This window comes from Pyrus communis, chromosome 8 (assembly GCF_963583255.1).
Source record: "Pyrus communis chromosome 8, drPyrComm1.1, whole genome shotgun sequence".
NCBI lineage: Eukaryota > Viridiplantae > Streptophyta > Magnoliopsida > Rosales > Rosaceae > Pyrus > Pyrus communis.
In genome coordinates this window covers 24,231,552-24,238,309 of record NC_084810.1, presented here as the reverse complement: position 1 = coordinate 24,238,309, position 6,758 = coordinate 24,231,552, and the positions used below count along the sequence as shown (strand labels likewise).

Sequence of the window (6,758 nt, the reverse complement as noted above, 5' to 3'; positions counted from 1 at the left end):
CTCATCGCCAAATCGAAATGCATCCTTATGTGTTTGCACAGAGATTTGAATTCAGTTGATGTTTTTTGTTGTGTGGATCTTTAGAAGCGTGGGCTTCCTAGCGTCCTTTGTGCCCTGCATTGCTGTGAAAGGATAGTGCAAGAAGCAGCCAGCTGTTGAATAGAGAGAGAGTCTGAGATTTGAAATTGAAAAAACTATTGTACTACTCTCTCTCTCTCTTCACTTGCCACCTAAAAGACTCTCTCATGCTCCTTTTGAGATGTACTTACAATATTATAGTAAAAACAGGAGAAACTACTAAACCTGGACGTAGCCGAGCTTGCACGTATGGAAGCTTCACACGATGTCATATGGACTTGGTGCTTTCTTTAATGAAAGAAACTCTGGATGCTTTATTGGGGATGAGCGTGTGTAAAATCAGCTCCGGTATATAAGGTGTTCTTTTCTCCTTTTATTTTACGTTGAACAATCTAGGCACACCTTTTTTTTTCCCCCATTTTAAGGTTTTCTCCATTTTATATTCACCATGTACTTATTAGTCATTATGCCTTGATGATAACGATGTCGGTGTAGGTCCGTATTGGGTACTTTAGGTCACTCACCATTGTCTCAACACCAAAGTATTTTACAGATTCTTCGGGCTGTGAAGGTAATACTGTCTCCTTTGAGCCACTTTCTTATACCATTATAACGGATTAACATTGTTATCAGTGAGAATTAATCGTGTTTTTAATCAATTGTGCATTGCAGATATGAAGGAAGTAGTCTCTGTTATTTTAAGCAGAAAATTCAAGCTGCAAACAAGTTACTTACTCCTACGAACACATGTGCATTCTCTACCCCAACTTTCTAGTTTACAAAATGACGTCTTTCATTTTTCCGCAGTCGTGTTGTGGCCGAGGACATCGGCATAGGCCTTGCAGCAGACAAAGTTGATGGAATGAAGTGTATCGTAACCAAAAGCGGGTAACTTTCCTATATGAGCAAAAGAGTGCTTCCATATATGCCACCTTCTTGATATCTCAGATTATACTTCAAATTTGTTAAAAAGTTAATTGGCATGAGTTGGGTGTAATCTTTGCTAGTCACATATGTCAAATTTTTTATCGGGATCAAATGATAAACATGTTCACTTCATCTCTTAAAACTCCGGTTTCAGGTACACAGCTGAAGAAGACTTCCGTAATGCAGATTTAGTCTTTGACTTCATTGGAGATCCCCCGGAGGATCGAAATTTCATTCAGTGCTGGTCCTCCATCTACAATACCTTTGGATGGTGATTAGGGTTTCAGCTAAAATAATAGACGAATGATAGTCGGCGTTCGGTAGTAATCCTGATGTAGATATTCCTGTTGAAGTAGTATTTCGGTTGTATACAAGTTTAGAAGAATTATGGTGTTAAGAATGTACATGTTTTATATGGGACGGATCTGTAAATAATGCCAGCATTGGAGACTTTAACATCGTCAAATGGCCATAAATTTGTCTTTCGGATAATGTGGGTTGTTTTAGTTGGAGAATTGTTTAGGGAAAACTGTAACAAAGTATACTGAAATTTACGTTCCGTTCTTACTGTTTGTAGAGATGGCACAGTTTGCAGCGCTTTTGCTATTCATATTTTCGGCACAGATGATGTGGTATTTCCCTACCCAATTAAGCATTGCGATGTGTCTATTACTAGTCCACATGGCAGTGCTCGATTTACTTAGAATATCGACATAATGACATCTTAGTTAGGGGGAAGTTTCTCTCAACTCAATGACAGTGGGGATGTGTTAACCAGACGTTTTTAGTCTTCAAGACTTAAGCCAAAGTATTGCAGTATGGTTTTAAATTTACCTTCTATTATAGGAGAGCAAACTTGCATGAAATAGAATGAGGTTCTCGTCCATGTGGTATGTCATTCAATAATGCAGTGGTATGTGTAAGTTTATTTTGTTGGATATATAGGATATTATCTACATTAAGGGCATTTACACCTGAGCAAGGGCAGTCCAATGACAATTATCATTTATTTTGAACGGTAATCGTCTTTGTCAACTCCACCTGTTTTTCCATTACCAGCGCGATTACTCTTCACAAATAGCGATTACTTTTTTAATCGTATGAACAGTGATTTGAATTCAGTTGACAATTTAATCGTTATTTCATATCCCTTGGGTAACTTGATGAACTGTCAAATACCTGCATTATTGCAGTAATTGGGTAAAGAACATCAGATGCAATGCTAAGTTAGGGATTTTATAATTTGGCGAATTTAAGAAATCGTGGAAAGGTCTACAAACCCGAAATGGATAAACTTCACCTTCGGTGGGTTCTGGGAGGAGCTCAATTCCATTCCTGATGTTCAAGGTTGATCATGGTAGCTTGAATCGTTACATTTTAAAGGGTGGCCAAAGCTCAAGTCTCTGTCCCATCAAATTAAACACTTCACTTCTTTAACTGCTTTATGTATCAACCACTTGAGGGAGTGGAGGCTTGACACTTCACTTCTTACAAAGACTTGTTGGGTGACCTTACATCCCTTATCGAGCTGGGATTAGGAATTATAAGAATTTGATGAATCAACCCTCTGCCAAGGTTATGCAATGCGTCCGCAGTTTACTGTCGCAGTGAATTAAGCAATGTAAGTTTTTCAAACTCTTATCTCCTTTGCTCTTCTAGTAATTAAGTCGACTTACTATATATGTTGTGTTTCCAATAGTCATATTTAACTCTTTTAGCATCCCTTGGCATTTTTCATGACGCTCTTACTCAACTGGAACAATGTAGTGCGGTAGGTGCAAACGGAGTCCAGGTACTGATGCACAAGATATGTTTTTCCCGAAAAGTAGTGTTTGTTGGTTTAGATATTGTTTCATCCTTGTTTCATCGATTGCTTGATAAATTTCTCATATTACCTTGTTCAGTAATCTACTTGCCTTACAATCCTTTTCAAGCTAGCATGTAAATTCTGAATTGCCAATCTAAGCGGATTTGGTTGTTCAACCATCAGTTGATCCATTTTAGTTACACAGGCCCATACTAGTTCTCATTCTGAATCACAATGTTTTGCTCCAAAACTTTTTAAGTGGAATTTTTCTTCTGGGCAGATTGTTATCTTAAAATTATCAGCTCTTGAATTTTAATCCTGATCACAACAGTAGTGCTAGATTTATCACATTGTTGCATCAATCTCTTGCAGTTCGCTTATTCTGTTGGTTCCTGCACAATGAGCAAATCAAGACTTGTTTTCACGATAACAATGTTGATATAATATATAGAACTGTTGTAATTGCTTTCTTATGAAGTTTGGACTAATAGTTTTGGGGCTACTTGTAAAATCTGAATTGTATGCACAGTGATTTGAATACTATTGATTTTGTGTCTGCAGTTGATATCGCTCAGTAACTTGATGCACTGTTGAGTACCCATATTATTGCTGAAATTATCGAGAATGATATTACTGTTGATTTTTGTGTCTTTCCTAGCAGAACATTCAAGATTTTGGGACTTTTTGGGGATTCAGTGAAAAAGTTAGTTGAAATGCAATTATCGAGAGTGATATTGTTATTGGTGTGTTCGAATGAGATTAAAATTACGGATTAATGACTTTTTATCCTGATGAAAATTGTAGCACTTTCCTTATTCATCTGATTCTTGCATAATGAGGAAAGTGGGCAAAATAACTGGAATTGCTTTGTCTTTGAATCTTCCATAAAATAAATAGCTATTATTCTTATAAAGATTTTGGACTGAGATTTTTATGATTACAAATATTTAAATTGTATGCAGAGAGATTTGAATTCAGTTCACTTTTCTCTGCGATTGAAACCTCGAGTAACTTGACGAACAGAGTGTACCCACACTATTGATTAGGTAAATGAATCTTCAATTCCAAACATTTTACCATCAGTTGAAAACTTGAAATTCGTTGCTTATATTTATTCTTAAGTTGTTTTGGTGTTATCTTTGTACATGCAGAATTGGGATTTCAACCAAAACTCATGCGTGGATCAGTATCATTCTTCAACTTCAATCATGTTTCCTTAGCATCAAATCTTAATTTGGATAGAAATTGGTAATCTTTTATCTTGTCGATTACAACTGGATCAATATCCTTTGTTTGATACTCGTCATCATATCAAAATGCATCCTTATGAGTTTGCACAAGATTTGAATTCAGTTTATTTTTTGTGTTGTGTGGATCTTCAGAAGCTCGGGCTTCCCGGCGTCCTCTGTGCCCTGCATTACTGTGAAAGGAGAGTGCAAGAAGCAGCCAGCTGTTGAATGGAGGGAGAGCTTGAGATTTGAAACAACTATTTTACTACCCTAATTGTAACTTCTCTCTCTCTCTTCACTTGCTCTCTTAAAGACTCTCTCATGCTCCTTTTAAAATGTAACCTACATTATTAGAGTAAAAACCACAGAAACTACTAAGCATGGAAGTAGGCCAGCTTGCACATAAGGAAGGTTCGTACAGTGCTCTGGACTTATTACTGTCCTTCATGAAAGAAAGAAATTCTGGATGCTTTATTGGGATCAGAGTCTGTAATATCAGCTCCAGTGTATAAGGTGTGCTATTCTCCTTCTCTTTTACATTGAACAATCTAAGCACATCTGTATTTTTTTCATTTTTCGGGTTTTCTCTGTTTCATATTCACTGTGAACTTATTAGTCATTATGCCTTGATGATAACGATGTCGTAAGAGTCATTTGTGTTGCGAAACAAGGTTTGCTCTGTTGTTTCTAAGATAGTAAATTATTTTACATGGAATGCCCTGATGATAACGATGTTGTTGTAGGTCCATACTGGGTACTTTGGGTCTCTTCCTGATGGTGTTTCCTCACCATTGTCTCAACACCTTAGTATTTTACAGAGTTCTTCGAGCTGTGAAGGTAACACTGAGCCACTTTCTTATGCCATTATAAAGGATTAACATTTTTATAGCCGAGAATTAATCGTGTTTATAATAAAATGTGCACTGCAGATATGAAGGAAGTAGTCTCTCTATTTTAAGCAGAAAATTCAAGCTGAAAACAAGAAGTTACTCACTCCTACAAACATATGTGCATTCTCTACCCCAAGGTTTATGGAGTGAAGTGTATATATGGTAACCAAAAGCGACATGGGCATGGGCCTTGCAGCAGCCAAAGTTGCTGGAATGAAGTGTTTCGTAACCAAAAGCGGGTAACTTAATTTTACTATATGAACAAAATAAGAGTGCTTCCATATTTCCAACCTTCTTGGTATCGCAGATTATACTTCAAATTTGATAGAAAGGTTATTAGCATGAGTTGAGTGTAATCCTTTGTAGTCATATATTTCAAATTTTTAGGCAATCAAATGATATACACGTTCCCTTCATCTCTTACAACTTCAATTTCAGGTACACAGCTGAAGAAGAATTTGAAAAAGCAGATGCAGTCTTTGACTTCTTTGGAAATTCCTCGGAGGAGCGATTTGACTTGGGATTCCGCAGAAGCCTTTGTCAAACAGTAACAGTTTGTGACATAAATTTCATTCAATGCCGATCCTTCATTTACAACACCTTGGATGGTGATTAGGGTTTCAGCTAAGATAATAGACCAGTATGCATTCGGTAGAATATTGATATTCCGGTTGAAGTACAAGTTAGCTCTTCTCAAGCAGACTAAGTTTTCATCGGTGAATTGGTGAATCTCTGGATGGTGAATTATTACAAGGGCTTTCTTCTGCGTTGATCGTTTCTCTCTTGAGATTCAAAGTTGGTTTGAGCTGAGGTCATTGTTTCTCGCTCTTTCATTTTCATTTTTTATTAATATTTTCGAAACAATATTTCTCCATGATAGCAATGCTGGAATAGATATTATATTGTTGTTTGATTAAAAAGAAAAGGATTGTTTATCTTCTGATGACATCTAATACTCGTAAATTGCAGTTTTGATGGGGCATGGAAGGAACAGGAAGATAGGGGGAATTGGAGTGGTGCTAAGAAACGACACAAGTCAGTTTGTGGGGGCGCTGGCGATGAAACTGGACGGCATCTCTTCACCGTTGTTGGCAGAAATAGAGGCAGCATGTGCTGCAATCTTGCTGGTGGGAGAGTTAAACAAGGAACTGGTGGAACTTGAAGGAGATGCAGCGTTGGTCCTTGCTGCGCTAAATCTAAGATGACATGTCGTTGATGAATAGTATAGTAAATGAGAAGCGCTACTTCCTGCGCTCCACTCCACAAACCAAACTTAAGCATGCTTGCAGGGAGACAAACAAGGTTGCTCACAGATTGGCGCAATTGGGACTCACTCTAGAACAGCGACGAGTTTGGTTCGAGGAATCTCTTGATGTAATCACTGATTTTCTGATAGAGGATAGTTAAGTTTTATATTTTCGTGGTGCGGGACGCTCTTTTTCCCTTTGACTGGGTTGAAATCCCCAGCAAGGTTTTTATCGAGGCCCTATAAAATGCACCCTATCCTACTATCTGTACATATTCTTTCTCATATCAATGAATATCGTACCTCTTCTAAAAAAAATACTCAGTAAATTGTCCATGAATGTTCTAACAGCAGAGAAAGTACATGGCCCTTAAATTGTTAAGAGGCCACAAAAGAAAGGAATTTTTCCAAAAGCGTTTAGCTTCCTTCTACGCTGGGCCTTGCAAAAAATCCCTCCGAAAAGTCAATTTATCATAACAAATATTTTAAGTGCACAGCTAAGCTTAGCTGAAATTGAGAAAAAGAAAAGTTAAAAAGCTCTTTTAAAATTAATTATTTAATAAAACCTAGGAATAATTGGC

At 37.2% G+C, this 6,758-nt stretch overlaps 3 long non-coding RNA genes across 8 annotated transcripts; all 3 read left to right on the top strand.

Annotated features, from left to right (window-relative positions):
• The first annotated feature begins 620 nt into the window (after positions 1-620).
• On the top strand, positions 621-952 carry LOC137741802 (uncharacterized). Its single transcript, XR_011069335.1, has 3 exons — positions 621-649; positions 751-804; positions 886-952. It is a non-coding gene; the product is annotated as an uncharacterized lncRNA (long non-coding RNA).
• A 1,147-nt stretch (positions 953-2,099) lies between these two features.
• LOC137741518 (uncharacterized) lies at positions 2,100-4,887 on the top strand. Of its 6 annotated transcripts, none has more exons than XR_011069311.1 (8): positions 2,100-2,626; positions 2,773-2,797; positions 3,474-3,555; positions 3,775-3,858; positions 3,964-4,060; positions 4,195-4,317; positions 4,398-4,554; positions 4,785-4,887. It is a non-coding gene; the product is annotated as an uncharacterized lncRNA (long non-coding RNA). The 6 variants fall into 6 exon arrangements; XR_011069309.1 differs by having other exon boundaries at positions 2,705-2,797; positions 3,474-3,515; XR_011069308.1 differs by having other exon boundaries at positions 2,705-2,797.
• Positions 4,888-5,089: 202 nt separating this feature from the next.
• Positions 5,090-6,497, top strand: LOC137741517 (uncharacterized). Its single transcript, XR_011069306.1, has 3 exons — positions 5,090-5,170; positions 5,370-5,742; positions 5,901-6,497. It is a non-coding gene; the product is annotated as an uncharacterized lncRNA (long non-coding RNA).
• Positions 6,498-6,758: the final 261 nt, after the last annotated feature.